General features: G+C 37.1%; 1 protein-coding gene across 6 annotated transcripts in view; it reads left to right on the top strand.

The window, feature by feature from the left end:
• Positions 1 to 324: 324 nt before the first annotated feature.
• The window catches only part of LOC129717991 (cadherin-87A), a 434,657-nt gene continuing 412,288 nt past the window's right edge, over positions 325 to 22,693 (top strand). For 2 of the 6 annotated variants that reach the window (XM_055668354.1, XM_055668358.1), the window contains exon 1: positions 359 to 1,416. The gene's annotated coding sequence lies outside the window, so the exon portion shown is untranslated. Of the gene's footprint in view, positions 1,417 to 22,693 lie in introns of all 6 variants that reach the window. The other 4 variants (XM_055668357.1, XM_055668356.1, XM_055668359.1 and 1 more) reach the window with 4 other exon arrangements.

Genomic DNA, 22,693 nt, shown 5'->3' with positions numbered 1-22,693 from the left:
TCGACTTAATTTTAAGTAGTAATTCGTCACTTTCAATAGAAATTGTGGTTTGTTAGATTTTCGCGTGTTCAGAGGATTTTACTCTATTTAGTGTATTAGCTCAAGGAATGAGCACTTACCTTATACAGCGCGGCAACACGAAGGAGGGAAAGAAGAAACTGGTTTAGCCAGTTTTCTCCGTTGGTCTCAAGTAAGAGCAGTTCTCCAGACACGGCTGAAAACTGGAGAATGTATACGCTATGAAGGTACTGAGCGAGATCAAACTGTTGTTGGTATATTTGTATGATCTCGCAGTTGCTCAGCTCAACTCAACTCAGCAGTCAGCACTGCGTCTGTGGGAGATCCTCGCTGAGTCAGTTTTGCATGGGCTTGTGGACACGGCGGTTGGGCTTCGCGCGTGTGTTTTGTGCCGTTAATTTAGGCCATGAGGATCTATTAAACGAGGCTTGCGTTTTGTTGTGGTTCGTAGCATGATTATTTGGCATTTGTTTGTTCATACTCTTCATCGTGGTATGCGGTGAACGTACGATTCACACAGTTTTCAACAGTGAACAAAGTTCATTGGGGTTGTGTTGGTGCGAAATGTAGATCGGTGACACGGCAGGCTTTGAGTGGATCAATCCGGGTGCTGTCACACTTATGTTGGGATAGGGAATGGGAGATGTGAAAATTTAATTTAATGTGAATTTACAGTTAGTTGGCTAACCGGAATCTGTTGGAATGTGATAAAAGTGCAAAAATGCACAACGTAGGCAACATATGTTAGTGTTTGTATGCTGGTTGCATAGTTCGGGTGGTGGTTAGTTCTGTATCAATTGTGCTTATGTTGTACATGTTGGCAGTGGTATTTAGCGTATTTTCGGGCAGTATTGGCAATGAAAGTTCAAACAATTGAAATTGCAAATCATCATATCTTTGCAACAATTTTTAACTGTGTTTTTGACAAATGTTAAGAATATCGACATCCTTTGGCTTGGTAGTGGTGTATGATGTAGGTGAAATGAACGAAGAGAAGATATATATTTGTCTTTCGAAAGTATATCGAAAATGAATGTATGAAATATCATTCTGTTATTCTTAAAATATATTTGAGTGCTGTCATCGTCCTGATTTGTTATAAAGTTCTAATAAAATGATATCTATCTGTTACGCGTGAATCTCGCAGTTACTTGTGAATGAAAGGTATCTTGAATCAACGAAGAAGTGTTATAAAAACAGTCTCACTGAAAACATTAACATAGCATGTTTATGTGTGTGTGTATTTAAGAAAGAGTAATATAAGCGTGTAAACGAAAGATAGATTGCATTGAAGAGTTCGAAGATTAACTTCAAGCTGTGTTGGAGTCAGTTAGCTGCAAATTACAGCTGTTTTCATGCAAATCGAAAGTTGAAATTGCATTGCTCAAATCGCATAAGGTAAATTGCTCAAATCGCCGTAGGTAAAAAATAAATAGCAAAAACCCAAAGGTTTTGAATGTATACAGATATCTTTAGGTTGTTATTCTTTGAAACGCTTAAAGTACAAGTTTCTGGAAGCGTTTATTTCTTCAATTTCAGGAGACATGTTTCTACACCCATATATGCCTATTATATAGATGAATATTCTTTTTTGCGCTTTGCAAATGTTTTCAATATTTTTTAAATGTGAATCGATGACAATTTATAATTGAACTGCAAGTTTGTAAAGTTGTTAAGTTTTAATAGATATACCATTCAATGACATTAGCTTTCATTTAAGACCACGATTTCTTTTCTGGAAGGGATTGCTAAAAAGATAGCACCTTTCGACATTGTATAAGAAATTTTGACATGTGGAATGTGGAAAGTTAGATGTGGTTAGAAATTTACGAAAAAAAAAACGTAATAAAAAACTGCTTTCAGACATATTTTCCAGAATGCGTAATATTTAAAAATTCCTAATATTTATACTATCTAGTATAATTCAAAAAGTACATTTATGGTTAAATCCTAACGCCGAAATAGGCGTGCCCGATAGTAAATTAGCAAAAGTAAAACAGAAGTACGGCTATTGCGGTAATATCATAGATTAAAATTAACCAGAATTTTATTAAATTGTCTTACCTTGTGTGTGTATGGAGGAAGTGTAACTGATATCGGAGAGACTGTACTGCAATATACCTGTACATCAACAGTAGACTGTGGAGTCTGTGTTATATAAACAAAACAGCACTATTCAAGGTTCTGAATTAAAAAAAAAATTGAAAAAGTTTCGTTGCAACAAATAAGAAAACATCGCTTTGCTTCTTATCTTTCACTGCAAATATCCCTGATTTATATTATTCAGCAAAACACATAAGAAACTGCACCATTTCTGGTTCTGGCACCTCATTATTTCGAAATTACAGCTCGAAAATGAAATTGTGCCTTCAACCAGTACAGCGTTGTACACTGATTTTGCCATAGGTTGTAAAAATAATAATCTGAGTTTGGGTATCCGCGATAAATTTAAATAATCATTAAATGAACTTATCAGAGATTGCCTTTGACGAAACATAGAGTGCCTGATTGTTCACTTTTGGTAACAATAGAAATTTAATTTCTTCCTCTGTTTGTTATTGTACAATAAAAAAACGAACTACTCAGTGTTTCTTTTAAGTTTTGTTATACAGAGTCTGTTTTCTTAACATTCATTTCAATATAGAGTACTTGCAATTTCAATGATATAAAAATCGTGCATCAATTTTGCGTCAAAATATGATTATCTTTCCAGGGTAAGTGATATCGATTGTATCTAAACTGTTTATTCAGAAGGTTTAATTGATTATTTGTTTTATAACTATGCACAACATTTAGCACATATATCTTGTCTTTTGGAGGTCATTTATATAATTAGGATTACTTCTATTATTGTGCGATTATTGGTACAAAGCATTTTAGATGCATTTGAAAACGCTTGATTGATTCCCATCATTTTAATTGTGTTTAGTTTCAAATTCACGAGCAATATCAACACAACCCTTGGCGCTTTTACGTCTATTTCATGCAGCAATGTGTTTGAATAGTGAGCTTTCCGCCAGAGCAGATTTTCGGTACGTTTAATGCAGTTTTGAACTTTGTGTCGTGAAAGCATATATTGAGAAGTGAGCGGAGATTTAAATCTGATAGCACCATGCAGCTGGATCACCGTGGCGTATGTTGTGTAGAAGTGCTGAGAACAGACCCAAAGGATTGCGACGCATTTGCTGAAAATAACTTTTAACTGAGTGAGATTGGAGAAAACAAGTAATCGTTACTTTAATGTACCTTTAAAATATTGAGTCTCGTATTTTTTTCAATTTTTCCATTGTTTGTTAGCTTTGAATATGGTATCGAAATGCCAAACCTTTTTTTTCGTAATTACTTGGTGATTGTGTAATTACAACAGTGTTCACGGAGCGGCCTTTCAAGTTTCGGAAAATAGTTAGTAGTCACACCAAGTGTCAACTATATAGAGCAGTTCTCAAAAAAAGAAAATGGGCAACCATTTTTATCGACCATTTCAGATCTGGCCGAAACATTGCACAAATGTTCCTCTGGGTAAAGATGTCGCTTTTGTAATATGGAATGCGAGACATCGGAACATCTGCTGTGCAGTTGTGGTGCATTATTTAAACGCAGATCAAGGTTTCTTGGCAGTGGCTGTTTACAGCCCAAAGAGATTTGGTCTTTGAATCCTGGGTAGGTGATTGGCTTCATAAACCATATTTCACCTGACTGGGAGCGTGTCGGTGCAGGTACCTGATCACTCAACAATAGTGGTCATTGTATTTTGCAAGGGGACACGTATAGCAATTGCCTGGGATATATTACAAAAGTTCACATCAATGGACAACGAAATTTTAATTCCCTAACAAAAAAAAAGATGTCATTTTGAGCTATGGGTAAGGCGACATGCATGAATTACGTAACGTAAACCCCAATTTTTTTACCTCAACCCCCCGTAGGAAACAAAAGGTAACGATATTACTTACCCCTTTATAAAAATTACGCAAGACTAAAATAGACCCCCTATCATCAAAATTGGTAAAATTTGGCTTGTAACTTATATCATTGTATTCATATTTTATGCAAAAAATTTTGTTCATTTCATTCAAAACTAGCTATTCAGACGACAAAAACATTAGTAGATTTTACGAGTCGGGGAATTGTGTTCGTTAATCGTATTACAAGAAACATGTTGTCCACGGTATCGTTTTCTAGATAGTCTTTATCAGAGCCTTCATCTGTTCAGATTGCCTTTTGGTTCTCAATAACACAGTGCAACAAAAATTGACAATTTTTCTGCCTTGGTTTCTATATATAATTTTTTGTGTATTTTGATGCAAAACCTAATTTCCCCGACTTTGACCATATTTCAACTTAAGGAGCAACAATGGCGCCATTTTGAACTTTTGAGAAATCTGAAATTTTCGATGTTTTGTCCACGCCATTTTGTTTTAAAGCCAAACATCCAAATCCTAAGAGTTTGTCCACATATTAGCATCTTCTTACCCATCTTTAAAAAAAAAAAACAGATCTTAAATCGGACAAAAACTGAGCTCAAAACGGTGATTCTACGGTTTTGGCATGGTTTCCGAATATTTCACAAAGCAAAATAAAATCGAGTATGTCTGAGCATTAATGGTAATGCGATAATAGCTAAGAGTAGTAATGAAATTATGTCTTATATTGAGTAAAAAAGTTTCAGAAATCGATTGGTAGGTGTCTGATCTACGTAAAATATTAGCAACATGTCAATTTTGCCCGAATTCCCCTACAATACTAAAATAGGTTTATCTCGACGTTAGATTAGCATATTTGAAATCTGTTTAATGTGATATCAAGAGTGTAAGCGAGACTTTAAGATACAATAACAATTTGTGTTTACATCATCTTCCCCCTTTTGCGGGGAGGGGGTTGCATATTTGGCCAGGACTGGTTAAAACATAAAAATCTCGCTACAGCTATGAGACAGAAACATGGCGTCTTCGATAAAGTCAAATGCGGCCCCCTCCCTGCAAAAAGGAGAGAATCATGTGAAGACAAATTGTTATTGTATCTTTGAGTATCACTCACACTCTTGATATAACATTAAACAGATTTCAAATAAGTTAATTTAACGCTGAGATAAACCTATTTTAGTATTGTTGGGGAATTGGGGCTAAATCGACATGTTGCTGACATTTTACGTAGATCAGACACCTACCAATCGATTTCTGAGACTTTTTTACTCAATATAAGATATAATTTGACTACCACTTTCAAATATTAGCGCATTACCATTAATGCTCAAGCATACTCAGTATTATTTTACTTTGTGAAATATACTAGAACCATGTCAAAACCGTATTCGTAGAATCACCGGTTTGAGCTCAGTTTTTGTCCGATTTAAGATCTGTGTTTTTTTTCAAAATGGCGTCGATAAAACATCGAAAATTACCGATTTCTCAAAAATTTAAAATGGCGCCATTGTTGCCCCTTAAGTTTAAATACACTAAGGTCGCTTTTTACGCGTTTTTTTCACGCGGGTTTTTTTTTACGCGGATTCCGGAATTTACGCGGTTTTTTTACGCGGATTCCGGAATTTACGTGTTTTTTTTACGTGGATTCCGGAATTTACGCGGATTCCGGAATTTACGAGGTTTTTTTTTGCGTGGTTTTCGGTTTCCCTTCACTCGGAATGCAGAATTATTGCTTGTTTTTTTTACGCGAATTCCGGAATTTACGCGGTTTTAGTAGGTACGTCCTCTCACCTATAGTATGTCATGCCGATACATTCAACATGCGCGATCAATTTTTGGCGAAAAACAATTGATTGTTGATGTTCTTGACTTTGTTTTTTGAAAAGCCTTGGCCAATGTTGAATATAAAAAAACGCTGGTTTAAATACTGTTTCTTGAGCATAATAATTATTTATTATTGTTTCTCTGCATATCTATGAAATATAAATGCAATAATTGTTAATATTATGAAGAAATTTTTGTCTTTCTCTCTGTCGTTTAATGGCAGCGGAAAATCTAGTTTGAAAAATATTATCATTTTCCACGGTCCGAGTGATCGCTAACATCAAAGGTGTCGAATTTCTACGCCTCGATAAACGAAAAATGAATGTTTTTGTTGGAGTGTTTATACCCCCTATACTCAAAAGTTGTACTGGCCAATGTGCGGCAGACGGCGGAAACGGAAGGATAATTCTTTCTTGCCAGTCTTCAATGCTGCAGATGTTAGTTTGCTAGATACCGGAATGAAATCCCACAAGCAAGCAACAGAGCATCGGATCCTTCTCTTGGCCGGCTAAGTATCGCCTGATTCCTATGGAAGATATTGTGCTAGCGGAAAGAAAAATGTGTCTTTTCGTCTGGTAATGGCTTAAAAGCGGACGAATGCTCTTTCACAGTATACCGGTTCTTAAATTTAATTTCGTTGAAATTGTTTAGTATTGTTCGTTTTATCTTTGAACATATGTTGTTTAAATAGAGCAGGTTCTTATTTCTAATACAGTGAACACTTTCCTTGTAAATTCGATTGAGAAGAAGAGGAAAGCAAATACATGCTTCCGGAAATAAAAGTTAGCAATTATTGTTCATATTTTTGTAGGTACATTGTAGTCCAACATGAATTCGTTCTCACGGTATTTCTATTCAGTATAAAATTGTTGTATACATTATTTCAATGGATATGATGTTCTCCTAATGTTTTTGCTATATTTTTTAATAGTTTATTGTATACGAAAGTGTTTTTATCTTTGAAAAGTATAAACAATCAGTCGGAAAACTCGAAATTATTTAATAATCAATTTGGGGGACTTTAAGCAAAGCTATAATTCACAGAAGTATTTATCAATCAAGTATTTTTGGAATTTGTTTCGTTTGCCGATCAGGCTGAAAACGTAAAAAATATGAAATTTGTTTTTGCAATGGTTTTTTAATCTGTTGAGCTGACTAGAATCGTACCTTTTGGGCCGGATGATAAGCGTAAGAATTTGATTCTGATGATCTGAATTTATTCTTAAAACTAATAATAACCACGGGGCTTTCTTTTGCTACAAGAGCTAGAAGAACTTGCATTTGGTGAGAACTGAGTCGCGTACATGAAACGGGGTAAAATTGATCATTTTTTATAATATTTTCCAATTAACTCGCTTCATGTAGATTTTCCGGAAACAATATATATTTAAAACAAGTACTGGTATGTGCTCGAAAAAACCCTATGACTATTGGTGAAATTTCTATCGTTTACTTTATGAAATAAATACGAGAATTCTATAAGGTACTATGAGATAATGCGGGGTGGAATTGATCACTCTTCAAATCCATACATTCTTTTGGAAATGTGCTATCATTTGATATGGTCATGATAAATGATAAATTCTGAACTGAAAATATCAATCACAGCTAGTTTGGAGACTAAAATAACGATATTTCAGGCTAAAATTTATTCATGGTTCACGAGATGCAGTTTGCTAAATTACCCATAAAATACATAAAATAAAAATTAAATTTGTGTCGGCCGAACTGAATAATGTTTCTATGGTTTTTTCCAGGTAGCATAAGAAAATTTCTCAAGAATGGTGCATTTTATTTTCTAAAACTTTTAAATCGACGTAAAATTTTCTCGATATAATATATAGGAAGTACTGGAGCCTAGGTTAGACACACATCTAGTACGTATTATGCTAACAGGCAGTTATCATTGCTTTTGTTTGTGGAAAGCTAACAATTTAAGTATTTTTTTTTTCTTTTAAAGGGAGTGATTTGGCTTTTTTTACAAGTTTGGGGAACCTCTACCTCAAACCTTTAAGATGGTGAAAACCTTACCGAAAAAAAGACTAAACAATTATTTGAAGCAACGAATTAGTAAAACATTTCAATAAAAAATTAAATGGTTTGAAATGCTGCGGTGTCGGTGTTCAACGAAACCGTTTGCTAACAGGATTGACAGTAAAGATTTACGATAATAAATAATTTAATAGGTTTTTCATCACTTCCCCTCTGTGTCGTTATTTCTACCGTTAGTCGTACTATTGTCCAAACAACAGGAGTAAATTTGTACCGGTAACACTGCGATGGTGTACAACCATTCATTTCTCGTCTGCGAAGCGCGCGAAGACGTGTTGCGATTTTTGTAAACAACGAGCCAAAGCTCTTGGGTGATCTGCTAGAGGCCATACTACGATTGTGTAAACACTGGCTGGCGCTGCGAAGGTAATAAGCATACTGAGCACTGCTTGTCCACCAAGGAAGCTTTGCAGCATCCTAAGGAAGGAGAGATGAAAGAAGATTACGCTACTTGCTATGCAACTCAGAAGCAACCATGACCAAGTATTTGAACTTGTGTCAAATAATAAGCATAGAAGTGTACCTGCAATGGAACATCATCTTGTTAGGTATTCAGATGAGATCTGTTCATCCTCTAAGAAATATGAACGCTATTCGGCATAATTATACAGTTCAGAAGTTTCATTAGTCTAAGTAAATAAGTACAATCAAATCAGGGATGTTACGGATGCGATATTTCAGACATCTGCAGATGCGGATGCGGATGCGGATATGTGATTACGGATGCAGATGTTGATGCGGATGTAAATTTTCATGCGGATGCGGATGCGGATGTTCCGCATTTGCAGATGCAGATGCGGATATCCGTAGCATCCCTTGTGTTATATTTTGCTTATTCACATAACCATGCCCCTCCCCAGTGCAAAAGTTATTTGGGCGAGCAGTAAATACACCAAGGAAAATTTTTCTGCAATATTTTATGAAGCGATATTTATTTTCAATATCCGCATGGTATGATGCGGATGCGGATGCGGATGCGGATATGTGATTACGGATGCAGATGTTGATGCGGATGTCAATTTTCATGCGGATGTTCCGCATTTGCGGATGCGGATGCGGATATCCGTTACATCCCTAAATCAAATGTTAACGATATTTGATTTGTTCTATTTAGCTAATTTTTGACCTAGATACGTTACTATTGTGTCAACATTTTGCATTAAAATTTGAAACACAAAAATGAGTGAATTACACAGATGAATATTTCATTAGAAAAAAAATGTTGGAATTTTGTGACATAATGCATTACTTTCTAAAAATAAAGGGTATTCAAACAAACTCATGTAGTGAAATTTTGTGAATTTGGCTACATTGTTTAGTTTAAATTCATTCAATAAAAAAAAGACTACTTTTTCAATAGAGCGAAACTTTTGTTCTTACTTATTGTCAGGAGAAAATAGTTTAAAAACTTTAGCACCTCTAAAATTTTGGTCGAAGAATGAAATGCGGTAATTTGTTTGAATTTTTATCAAAAAAATCACTTAGTTTTTAACAATTTTAATTTTAAAGTTTTTGTAGCTTGTCTGTTTTTGTAGGTTGGATTGAAGGCAATGGAAAAGCAGACGAACTGGCCAAACAAGGTTCCACCTTTAAATTCATTGGTCTGGAACCCTTATGCGGCATTTAGAACTGTACAATAAAAATGGAACTTAAACACTGGGAGGAACAACGGGTGACAGCCAACTGGATGGCTGTTAGAAGTTGTCACCAGTCAAAAAGGGTGATAACGCCAAAGCAAAAATTACAATAAAGCTATTAGAAGTCAATAAGTGGGCGCTCTGTATCTACACTGGACTAATAACTGGGCACTGCCCGAGTAAATATCATCTAATGAACATTGTTCGAGTTCAGGATGATATATGTCGCTTTTGCAGCATGGAAAGCGAAACCTCGGAACATCTACTATCCAGCTGTAGTGCATTATACTTGAAAAGAATCAAATTTCTCAATAAGGGTTGTTCACAACTTAGTGAAATTTGCTTTGCCAATCTCCGGAGGGTAGTTGGCTTTATTAAGCACATTATACCTGACTGGGAGCGTGACGAGGCAACCTCGATCACTCGATCAATAGTGAGTGACTGGTTATCCTATATGGCACGCATAGTAAGGGGGATATACTACAAAAGTTCTGAATAATGGACGCAGTAGTTTAATTCCACAACAAAAAACCTAAATTAATCCACCTAGCGGTCAGACCCAGCCTTTCTCATTCAAACTTTTATTTGTAAAAATAGATTTACATGAACACTCTAAAAAATACACTGTGATAATTTCTGCTAGCTAAATTTTCACTCTAAATCACAAATTTTTGGTAACCAATAGCACAATTATACCGAACATTTTAAACTTAACATTCTTACACATATGAACATACATTACCACATACACATGCAAATAACATGAAATAAACATGACGCGAAATTTTTTCGATCGTGGTATAATCGAAACGTCACTGTACTCATATATAGATCGGACTCGATTATTTATAGACTCGAATATACATCATTTTAGATTCCATTATTTCTATTGGGAATGTTTTTTGTATTTCAAATATGGTGGGCTATCTGACAAAGTATTTCCAACCATGTGAAAAATAATAAATTAAAAAAGAAATTTAAAAAAAATTTAAATAAATAAAGGGACATTAAAAAATAATGAAAAATCTAATAGATTAGAAAATATCAAAAAAACATAGAGATAAGAGATAAAAAATTTAAAAAATATTAAGAAAACCTAAATTAATCCACCTAGCGGTCAGACCCAGTCTTTCTCATTCAAACTTTTATTTGTTTCAATAAATTTACATGAACGCTTCAATCTAATAAATGTATATTCACTCTTAAGGTTCTAAAATATTGATGTTGTAATCTATACATATAAAAATGCAGTCCGGTCTGTCTGTCTGATCCATATAGGCTCGAACCAAACCGATCGACGTGAAAACTTGTATGTAGGGGTTTTTGGTGCCGATAAAGGTTCCTATGATAGTTTGAAACCCCTCCTTCTTCTGAAAGGGAGGGGTCCCATACAAATGAAACATATATTTCTGCACAACTCAAGAACAAACCAAGCAATTTAACCGAATTTGGCATGTGGATGTTTTTGCGGGTAACAAATATGTCCATAATGGTTCGACACCACTCCCTTTTCTAGAAGGGAGGGGTTCCATACAAATGAAACACAAATTTCTGCACATCTCGAGAGCTAACCAACTAAATGGAACCATATTTGGCAGGTGAATGTTTGTAGTGGTAAAAAATTTGTTCCATAATCGACCTCAGGCAACATTTTGGATTGTAAGATGACAACTTCCGGTTTCTGTAAAACAACCTAAATGGCCGATTTCCACCCAATACAATAATATCCAGATCTAGAATGATACTCAGGAGCTAAAATCGATCGGAATTGTCTTCAAATGTCATTATGAAATCCAAAATGGCGACTTCCGGTTTCGGAAAAACAGCGGCAAACGAGAAAATACCACCCAATATGGGTATTTTCGGATCCGTAATGATACACTGGAGCCACAAAAAGACTTCAGACAACATTTTGAATTGTAAGATGGCAACTTCCGATTTCGGAAAAATGGACTGAAATGGACGATTCCCATTAAATATGAGTATCTCCGGAACCAGAAAGATTAACAGAAGCTAAAAATTGATCACAGACACAATCTTGAATTTTAAGATGGTGACTTCCGGTGTCCGGAGCTGCGCCCAGATAACAGAAATTGATTTCACAGGCAATTTTAAAGTCCAAAATGACGACTTTCGGTTTCTGAAAAACAGACCAAAGTGACCAAATACCACCCAAATTAGTATCTCCGGAGCCAAAATGTTGCAAAAAGCTAAACATTGACCTCAGACACCATTATGAATTGTAGGATGGCAATTTCTGGTTTGTGGAAAACAGCCAAGAATGACCGATTTCCGTCTAACATGAGTATCTCCGGATAGAATGATACTCAGCAGCTGAAATCGACCACAGACCCCATTTTGAATTCTAGGTTGGCGACTTCCTGTTTCTGGGACGAATGATTGTCTTGCGTTGCTTTCAACAGATATCCAGCTGGCGTATGCTCGCAAAGAACAAATGGCATCAGCATTCTTGGACATAAAGGGGGCTTTTGATTCCGTTTCTATTGACATTCTTTCGGGTAAACTTCACCGACAAGGATTTTCTCAAATTTTGAACAATTTTTTGCACAATTTGTTGTCCGAAAAGCATATGCATTTTACGCATGGCGATTTGGCAACTTTTCGTATTAGCTACATGGGTCTTCCCCAGGGCTCATGTTTGAGCCCCCTTCTTTACAATTTTTATGTAAATGACATCGACGAATGTCTGGCAAATTCATGCACGATAAGACAACTTGCAGACGACAGTGTAATCTCTGTTACAGGAACCAAAGCTGCCGATTTGCAAGGACCATTGCAAGATACCTTGGGCAATTTGTCTGCTTAGGCTTTACAGCTTGGTATCGAATTCTCTCCGGAGAAGACTGAGATAGTAGTTTTTTCTAGGAAGCATGAACCTGCTCAGCTTCAAACACAATTAATGGGTAAAACGATTTCTCAGGTTTTGGTACACAAATATCTTGGTATCTGGTTCGACTCTAAAGGCACCTGGGGTTGCCACGTGAGGTATCTGATGAAAAAATGTCAACAAAGAGTGAATTTTCTTCGTACAATAACCGGACAATGGTGGGGAGCGCATCCAGGAGACCTTATAAGACTTTACCAAACAACGATATTGTCTGTTATTGAGTACGGGTGTTTCTGCTTCCGCTCCGCAGCAAACACACATTTGATCAAACTGGAGCGAATACAATATCGTTGTTTGCGTATCGCCTTAGGTTGCATGCAATCGACCCATACGATGAGTTTGGAGGTCTTAGCTGGAGTTCTACCTTTGAAAACCCGCTTTTGGAGCCTGTCTTCTCGTATTCTTATCAAATGTGAGGTCTTGAACCGTCCTGTGATTGAAAATTTTGAAAGGTTAATCGAACTTAATTCTCAAACCCGTTTTATGACATTGTATTTCAATCACATGTCCCAATATATCAATCCTTCTTCGAATATTCCAAATCGTGTCAACTTATTGAATACTTCTAATTCTACTGTGTTTTTCGATACATCCATGATAGACGAAACCCGTGGAATCCCGGATCATTTACGCGTGCAGCAGATCCCCAAATTTTTTCTAATAAATATCGAAACATCAACTGCGACAATATGTTCTACACTGACGGATCACTTATCGATGGGTCCACTGGCTTCGGTATCTTCAATAACAATTTAACCGTCTCCCATAAGCTCGATAATCCTGCTTCAGTTTACGTCGCAGAATTAGCTGCAATTCAGTACACCCTAGGGATTATCGAAAAAATGCCCACGGACCATTATTTCATCTTTACGGACAGTCTCAGTTCCATTGAGGCTCTCCGATCGATGAAAGATGTTAAGCACTCTCCGTATTTCCTGGGGAAAATACGGGAACATCTGAGTGCTTTATCCGAAAAATCTTCTCAGATTACCTTAGTGTGGGTCCCTTCTCACTGCTCGATACCGGGCAATGAGAAAGCGGACTCTTTGGCTAAGGTGGGCGCAACAAACGGTGAAATTTATGAAAGACCAATTGCTTTTAATGAATTTTTTGCATTTGTACGTCAGAATACGATCATCAGTTGGCAAAATTCTTGGACCAGAGGGAAACTGGGAAGGTGGTTACATTCCATTATACCCAAGGTATCGACGAATCCGTGGTTCAAGGGGTTGGATGTAGGTCGAGATTTCATTTGCGTGATGTCTCGGCTTATGTCCAATCACTATAGATTTGATGCGCATCTCCGTCGTATTGGGCTCGGGGAAAGTGGTATCTGTGCCTGTGGTGAAGGTTATCACGACATAGAGCACGTTGTTTGGTCATGCCCTGTCCACCGTGACGCCAGGTCTAAATTAGTAGCTTCCCTTGAGGCCGGAGGTAGACGGCCAGCTGTTCCTGTTCGTGATGTCTTGGCGAGCCGTGACCTATCCTACATGTCCCTTATATACGTTTTCCTAAAATCCATCCATGCCCCAGTCTAGTCCCGTTCCCCTCCGTCTACACCCAACAAAACGACAAGAACACGTTTGAACCTTAAGCACAGATTTTGAATCAGCAACTGCACCCCACTCGAATTCGCCACGACCTGAGAACCCGAGGCCTTCAGTGATATTTTGGCTCAGCGGCACATACCAAATGGCCACTTGAACACTAGCGAACAACAACAACGAACCATAACCAGCAACTAGACCCCGCACAATACCTCCAGGACCTGAAAATACAAACCTCTGCCCCAGCTCATGACATCGGCCATTCGAAGAGCATCAGACGACCATTCAACAACAAAACACTGATTGAAAAATTCATGCTAGTTTTAAGTTAGACTTAATTTCAGCTCGTAGTCGGCAGCGAGGATAAAAAATTTGCTTTTAGTTTTTAAGTCACCAGATATAATTGGCGCCGTTAAACATTAAATTGTATTTGTGCCGTGTCAAATAAATGATATATGAGGAAAAAAAAAACCAGAAAGATGAACAGAAGATGAAAATTGGCTGATTTCCGTCTAACATGAGTATCTCCGGATAGAACGATACACAGCAGCTGAAATAGACCACAGACCCCATTTTGGATTCTAGGTTGGCGACTTCCGGTTTCTGGGAAACAGCCGAAAATGATCGAATAACACCCAAACTGGGTTTTCTTCAACCAGAATGACGCTCAGATGCCAGAAATTATCTTAAATACCGTTTTGGAATCCAAGATGGCGACTACCGGTTTGGGAAAAACAGCCTAAAATAAACAAACTATCCAATATGAGTATCTCTGGAACCAGAATGATGCATGTAGCTAACAATTGACCTCAGGCACCATTTTAAATTGCTAAATTGCAACTTCTAGGAAACAGTCGAAAATGACCGAATAAAGCTCAATATGGATATTTCTGTAATCGAGATGATGCATAGAATGGTCAATGTTTAGTCCTTGGACACCATTTTGAATTTAAAGACGATCACTTTTAGTTACTGTGAAACAACCAAAATAACTAAATACCTCCCAATATGGGTATTTCTGGTGTCAGATTGATGCTAGAAAATCTGTTGAAAATGACCGAATACCACCAAATATGAATATATTCAGAATTGAGGCGATGTACAGAAGCCAAAAGTCGAGAATGTTGTCATTTCGAAAAAAACCAATCATTTCAAACGATTTGTTATTTGACTTTGATCATATCTTATGGCCGATTCGTCGTGCATTTGCAGATTTTAAACGCATCGCAAGGCATCAATGAATTTGAAACGTTCAAATAGTACGATACCACATTTAAATTATGTTGAGGCCACATATGTCGATCAAAGCAGGTATAGTTTTAAATAGTCTTCGAATTTCTTTCCTTTACATAACTTTTCAACCACATATCTAATTGGGGGAGTTTCTTTCGGCTTCGCAGTCTTTGAAATGTGAAAAGAAACCGATATTTTTCTCTTACACCGACGTTTCGAATAATATATATTCTTTATCAAGGCTCTACAAGTAAATTAAGATCAAAACGATTTTTAGAAACAAATACATACATTATGCACATAACATCATTACCGAGAGGACCATTTTCCTGTGAAGTGGTTCTTCGGCTAGAGCATTAATTGTCAAAACAGAAAGTAATCATCCTAACAGAACATCCAAAAATACATTAAATTAGCTAAACATGATATCAAATACAATTCATGCTTCTTACATTATGCAAATTAAAAAAAAAAAAAAACAAATTAAAAACTGTACACTTTAACGAAGCGGAACTCGTAGCACTCTCAATCATACTAAACCATTTTTTCCGTAACCAGCAACCTTGCATGCAAACTCTATTGCGCACAAGTTATGCTGTGTGACACTCGGTGGAAGCTGTCAGCGACCGTTGACGTTTGCTGTTGTTTATTTCTGTACTCCGCTTGACGTGTTGCATGATTGCTGTATATGTTGTGCTTAAGCCTTCAACATCACTGCGTTTGTTTACCGTATGATCGTTCGTGATAATGTGGCACATATCCAACACGTTCAACGCTGTTTTTCGCCTATGTTCATCCAGGATACACACCTCATTCAACTTGAATGAATGGTTCTCGTCGATGCTGTGTTGGAGTAAAGCAGTTTTTTCCCTCAGGTGATGTATTTTGGCAATAGTAGATGGGCTGGTGGCATGTTCGTTTGACTTGAGCTCATCCAGTTTTTTAATGTTTGACCGGTGGTTGCTGATTCTTGTTTTGAGATGCTGTGTAGTGAGTCCAACATAGCACGCATCGCAGTTGGCACAGGGAATTTTGTAAATGACGTTGCTGCGATCTAATGTTGCGATCCGATCTTTGGTGTTCGTGAACAAATGGTTTATGGTGTGCTCATTACGTGTAGCGAGGGTAATTTCTGGGAAATCTATACGCAGTGATTTCTTTATGCGCGCCGTTAATCTGTCGATGTAGGGCATAGGTTTGTATGTTGTTGGCAATGTTTCTGCTGGGGCATCTTGTACGTTCTTCCTCATTAGTCTGTTCTGCAATCTATTTCGCAGCGATAAAGGATAGTGGTTGACCTTAAGATGTTCGTCTATGATGTCGTTGATCGCTTTTGGGGGGAGGTTTGTGCTGAGTTTTCGTACTCTCATGATAAAGTTGGCAACCACATTCATTTTCATATGCAACGGGTGACAAGAGAAAAAGTCCAGGAATCTACCCGAGGCCATGGGTTTGGAATACCATTCCGTTTTGATGGACTGGTCTGCTTTGCGGACTAGCACCATGTCGAGATATGGAATTCTACCTTCCTCTTCTCTTTCACACGTAAACTGTAGGTTGCTGTCATAGCTATTAAAAACATCTAGAACTTCTTCGACTTTGTCTGCGGGCACAGCAAGGATTAAGTCATCTACATATTTTTTCAAAAGTGGGAGCGGGAAATTCAACCGTTCTACCACTTCTTCAAGCAATAATTCCATAACTAAATCAGTTGCAGTTGGCGAGAAGGGATTCCCCATGGCGGTTCCAGAGATCTGTTTGAAGTACTGTCCACGAAATGAGAAGTAGCTACATTCCATGCAGAAATTTACAATTTCAATGAAAAAATCAAGGTTGATTTTCGTGTGTCGTTTGATTCTATCCCAACAACAGCCTATCAGCTACGCACCTTGTCATCGCATTGCCCAAGAATATATGGACTACCGAAAGCACATAAGCAGGACCTACCGCTCCGGCCAGTCGTACCCAACATCGGAGGACCATCATACATGCTGTCTAAATATATTGGACGCATCGTGCGAGCATCGATTGAGTGTGAGTATAATGTAACAGACTCTTTCAGTTTCTGCGAGTACATTAATACGGTACGACTGCCACCAAGCTACATTCTTATTTCGTTGGATGTGGTATCTCTATTCACTTGCATACCCAGGAGTCTAGTTACACACACAATAATAACCAAATGGGATAGAATCAAACGACACACGAAAATCAACCTTGATTTTTTCATTGAAATTGTAAATTTCTGCATGGAATGTAGCTACTTCTCATTTCGTGGACAGTACTTCAAACAGATCTCTGGAACCGCCATGGGGAATCCCTTCTCGCCAACTGCAGCTGATTTAGTTATGGAATTATTGCTTGAAGAAGTGGTAGAACGGTTGAATTTCCCGCTCCCACTTTTGAAAAAATATGTAGATGACTTAATCCTTGCTGTGCCCGCAGACAAAGTCGAAGAAGTTCTAGATGTTTTTAATAGCTATGACAGCAACCTACAGTTTACGTGTGAAAGAGAAGAGGAAGGTAGAATTCCATATCTCGACATGGTGCTAGTCCGCAAAGCAGACCAGTCCATCAAAACGGAATGGTATTCCAAACCCATGGCCTCGGGTAGATTCCTGGACTTTTTCTCTTGTCACCCGTTGCATATGAAAATGAATGTGGTTGCCAACTTTATCATGAGAGTACGAAAACTCAGCACAAACCTCCCCCCAAAAGCGATCAACGACATCATAGACGAACATCTTAAGGTCAACCACTATCCTTTATCGCTGCGAAATAGATTGCAGAACAGACTAATGAGGAAGAACGTACAAGATGCCCCAGCAGAAACATTGCCAACAACATACAAACCTATGCCCTACATCGACAGATTAACGGCGCGCATAAAGAAATCACTGCGTATAGATTTCCCAGAAATTACCCTCGCTACACGTAATGAGCACACCATAAACCATTTGTTCACGAACACCAAAGATCGGATCGCAACATTAGATCGCAGCAACGTCATTTACAAAATTCCCTGTGCCAACTGCGATGCGTGCTATGTTGGACTCACTACACAGCATCTCAAAACAAGAATCAGCAACCACCGGTCAAACATTAAAAAACTGGATGAGCTCAAGTCAAACGAACATGCCACCAGCCCATCTACTATTGCCAAAATACATCACCTGAGGGAAAAAACTGCTTTACTCCAACACAGCATCGACGAGAACCATTCATTCAAGTTGAATGAGGTGTGTATCCTGGATGAACATAGGCGAAAAACAGCGTTGAACGTGTTGGAAATGTGCCACATTATCACGAACGATCATACGGTAAACAAACGCAGTGATGTTGAAGGCTTAAGCACAACATATACAGCAATCATGCAACACGTCAAGCGGAGTACAGAAATAAACAACAGCAAACGTCAACGGTCGCTGACAGCTTCCATCGAGTGTCACACAGCATAACTTGTGCGCAATAGAGTTTGCATGCAAGGTTGCTGGTTACGGAAAAAATGGTTTAGTATGATTGAGAGTGCTACGAATTCCGCTTCGTTAAAGTGTACAGTTTTTAATTTGTTTTTTTTTTTTAATTTGCATAATGTAAGAAGCATGAATTGTATTTGATATCATGTTTAGCTAATTTAATGTATTTTTGGATGTTCTGTTAGGATGATTACTTTCTGTTTTGACAATTAATGCTCTAGCCGAAGAACCACTTCACAGAAAAATGGTCCTCTCGGTAATGATGTTATGTGCATAATTTATGTATTTGTTTCTAAAAATCGTTTTGATCTTAATTTACTTGTAGAGCCTTGATAAAGAATATATATTATTCGAAACGTCGGTGTAAGAGAAAAATATCGGTTTCTTTTCACATTTTAAAGACTGCGAAGCCGAAAGAAACTCCCCTGAGTAAACTAACAGTCGATAAAAGGTATAGTGCATATCAAATTGTTATGAAGTTTGTTATTTGTAAGTTTGAGAGATTACTCGTTCGTATGACACTAGTTATGTTCAAATAAGTCATGTAATCTTTGAGATAATAGACTTTCGTTGTTTTATTAACAATTTAATACATAACGGTTGCTTAAGTTCGATTATAATTAAATGAAATGCGAACGTATAGGGCAGCCAAACTTCTAAACCACGTGTTCAATCATAATTCATCAGTTACTCCTTAACTAGCTCGTTCATTTCATATCGATATTGTTCAAATCGGTTGTGTAGTTTCTGAAATAATGAAGTTTCCTGATTTTCACATTTCGATACATTACAGACGAAGTTACAGTCCGCTTACAGTAAAATTCAATGGGGTGTTATGAGGCAGCTATACATTTCATTTGACACTAATTTTGTGGAAATCGGGTCAGCCATCTTTGAGAAAAGTGAGTGAGTCCAAGTAGTCTTCGGAATATGTTCCTTTTCATAGCCTGATTTCACATTTTTAAACATAACAGGCAAAGTAATAGTCCGATTGCAAAACAAATCATTAGGGTCTTAAGGGGTAACTAGACCTTCCATTTGACACTGATTTTATGAAAATCGGTCCAGCCATCTCTGAGAAACATTAGTGAGATTAAACAGTCTTCAGAACACGTTTCTTTCCATAACTTTTGAACCACAAGTTCAATCTTCATAAAATTCAAAAGTTAAGGGGTTTTAAGGTAGCGGTTGTGTGGTTTGTGAGATAATGATGTTTCATGATTTCCACATTTTGATACATAACCTCTAAACTAAGAATCCGATTACAATGAAATTTAATAGGGTCTTATGGGGCAACTAGACCTTTCATTTGCAATCAATTTCATGAAAATCGGTCCAGCCATCTCTGAGAAAAGTGAGTGAGAATAAAAATCTGCACATACACACACACACACACATACACACACACACAGAAAATGCTCAGCTCGTCGAGCTGAGTCGAGTGATGTATGCCATTCGGCCCTTTGAAGCACTTTTATACTTTCGGTTTTGCAAGTGATTGCTATACCTTTCTAGGAGAAAGGCAAAACATTAAAAATAGGTAAAAATTAAAAAAAATAAAACTACATAAAAAAAATTTGAAAAATTACAAAAAAGCTAGTTAACGTTTAGTGTTAAAAGAAATCAATTATATATACACTGATTAAATCTTTCCTTTATGTTTGACTGCATTTACAAGAAAAATAACTAAACGACATAATTTTTTGCCTTTCTCCTAGAAAGGTATAGCAATCACTTGCAAAACCGAAAGTATAAAAGTGCTCCAAAGGGCCGAATGGCATATATCACTTGACTCAGCTCGACGAGCTGAGCATTTTCTGTATGTGTGTGTGTGTGTGTGTGTGTGTGTGTGTGTGTGTGTGTGTGTGTGTGTGTGTGTGTGTATGTGCAGATTTTTATTCTCACTCACTTTTCTCAGATATGGCTGGACCGATTTTCATGAAATTGATTGCAAATGAGAGGTCTAGTTGCCCCATAAGACCCTATTAAATTTCATTGTAATCGGATTCTTAGTTTAGAGGTTATGTATCAAAATGTGGAAATCATGAAACATCATTATCTCACAAACCACACAACCGCTACCTTAAAAACCCTTAACTTTTGAATTTTATGAAGATTGAACTTGTGGTTCAAAAGTTATGGAAAGAAACGTGTTCTGAAGACTGTTTAATCTCACTAATGTTTCTCAGAGCTGGCTGGACCGATTTTCATGAAATTAATTGCAAATGAAAGGTCTTGTTGTCCCATAAGACCCTATTTAATTTTATTGTAATCGGATTTTTAGTTTAGAGGTTATGTATTAAAATGTGAAAATCACGAAGCATCATTATCTCGAAAACTACACAACCGATTTGATCAAAATTGATTTCAAATGAACGGGCTACCTTAAAAACCCTTAACTTTTGAATTCTATGAAGGTTGAACTTGTGGTTCAAAAGTTATGGAAAGAAACGTGTTCTGAAGACTGTTTAATCTCACTAATATTTCTCAGAGATGGCTGGACCGATTTTCATAAAATCAGTGTCAAATGGAAGGTCTAGTTGCCCCATAAGACCCTAATGATTTGTTTTGCAATCGGACTATTACTTTGTCTGTTATGTTTAAAAATGTGAAATCAGGCTATGAAAAGGAACATATTCCGAAGACTACTTGGAATCACTCACTTTTCTCAAAGATGGCTGACCCGATTCCCACAAAATTTGTGTCAAATGAAATGTATAGCTGCCTCATAACACCCCATTGAATTTTACTGTAAGCGGACTGTAACTTCGTCTGTAATGTATCGAAATGTGAAAATCAGGAAACTTCATTATCTCAGAAACTACACAACCGATTTGAACAATATCGATATGAAATGAACGAGCTAGTTAAGGGGTAACTGATGAATTATGATTGAACACGTGGTTTAAAAGTTTGGCTGCCCTATACGTTCGCATTTCATTTAATTATAATCGAACTTAAGCAACCGTTATGTATTAAATTGTTAATAAAACAACGGAAGTCTATTATCTCAAAGATTACATGACTTATTTGAACATAACTAGTGTCATACGAACGAGTCATCTCTCGAACTTACAAATAACAAACTTCATAACAATTTGATATGTGGCTCAAAAGTTATGGAAAGCGAAGAAATTCAAAGACTATTTAAAACTATACCTGCTTTGATCGATATATGTGGCCTCAACATAATTTAAATGTGGTGTCGTACTATTTGAACGTTCCGATTTAATTGATTCCTTGCGATGTGTTAAAAGTCTGCAAATGCACGACGAATCGGCCATAGGATAAGATCAAAGCCAAATAACAATTCGTTTGAAATGATTGGGTTATCGAAATGACAATATCCTCGACTTTTGGCTTCTGTACATCGCCTTAAGTCTGAATATATTCATATTGGGTGGTATTCGGTCATTTTTAGCAGATTTTCTGGCATCAGTCTGACACCGGAAATACCCATATTGGGAGGTATTTAGTTATTTTGGTTGTTTTCCAGAAACTAAAAGTGGTCATCTTTAAATTCAAAATGGTGTCCAGGGTCAATGTTTGGTTTCTATGCATCATGTCGATTACAGAAATATTCATATTGAGTATTATTCGGTCATTTTCGACTGTTTCCCAAAAGTTGCCATTTAGCAATTCAAAATGGTGCCTGAGGTCAATTGTTAGCTCATTGCATCATTTTAGTTCCAGATATACTCATATTGGATGGTATTTGGTTATTTCAGGCTGTTTTTCACAAACCGGAAGTCGCCATCTTGGATTTCAAAATGGTATTTGAGATAATTTCTAGCCTCTGTGCGTTATTCTGGTTGAAGAAACACCCATATTGGGTGTTATTCGATCATTTTCGGCTGTTTTCCTGGAACCGGAAGTCGCCAACCTAGAATCCAAAATGGGATGTGTGGTCGATTTCAGCTGCTGTGTATCATTCTAGATCCGGAGATACTCATGTCAGACGGAAATCGGCCATTTTTGGCTGTTTTCCAGAAACCAGAAGTTGCCATCCTACAATTCATAGTGGTGTTCTTGCAACATTCTGGCTCCGGAGATACTCATAGTGGGTGGTATT

This window comes from Wyeomyia smithii, chromosome 1 (genome assembly GCF_029784165.1).
Source record: "Wyeomyia smithii strain HCP4-BCI-WySm-NY-G18 chromosome 1, ASM2978416v1, whole genome shotgun sequence".
In the NCBI taxonomy this organism is placed as follows: Eukaryota; Metazoa; Arthropoda; class Insecta; order Diptera; family Culicidae; genus Wyeomyia; species Wyeomyia smithii.
Note: the sequence above shows the minus strand (reverse complement) of the source record. Positions and strands in the feature narration are given on the sequence as shown.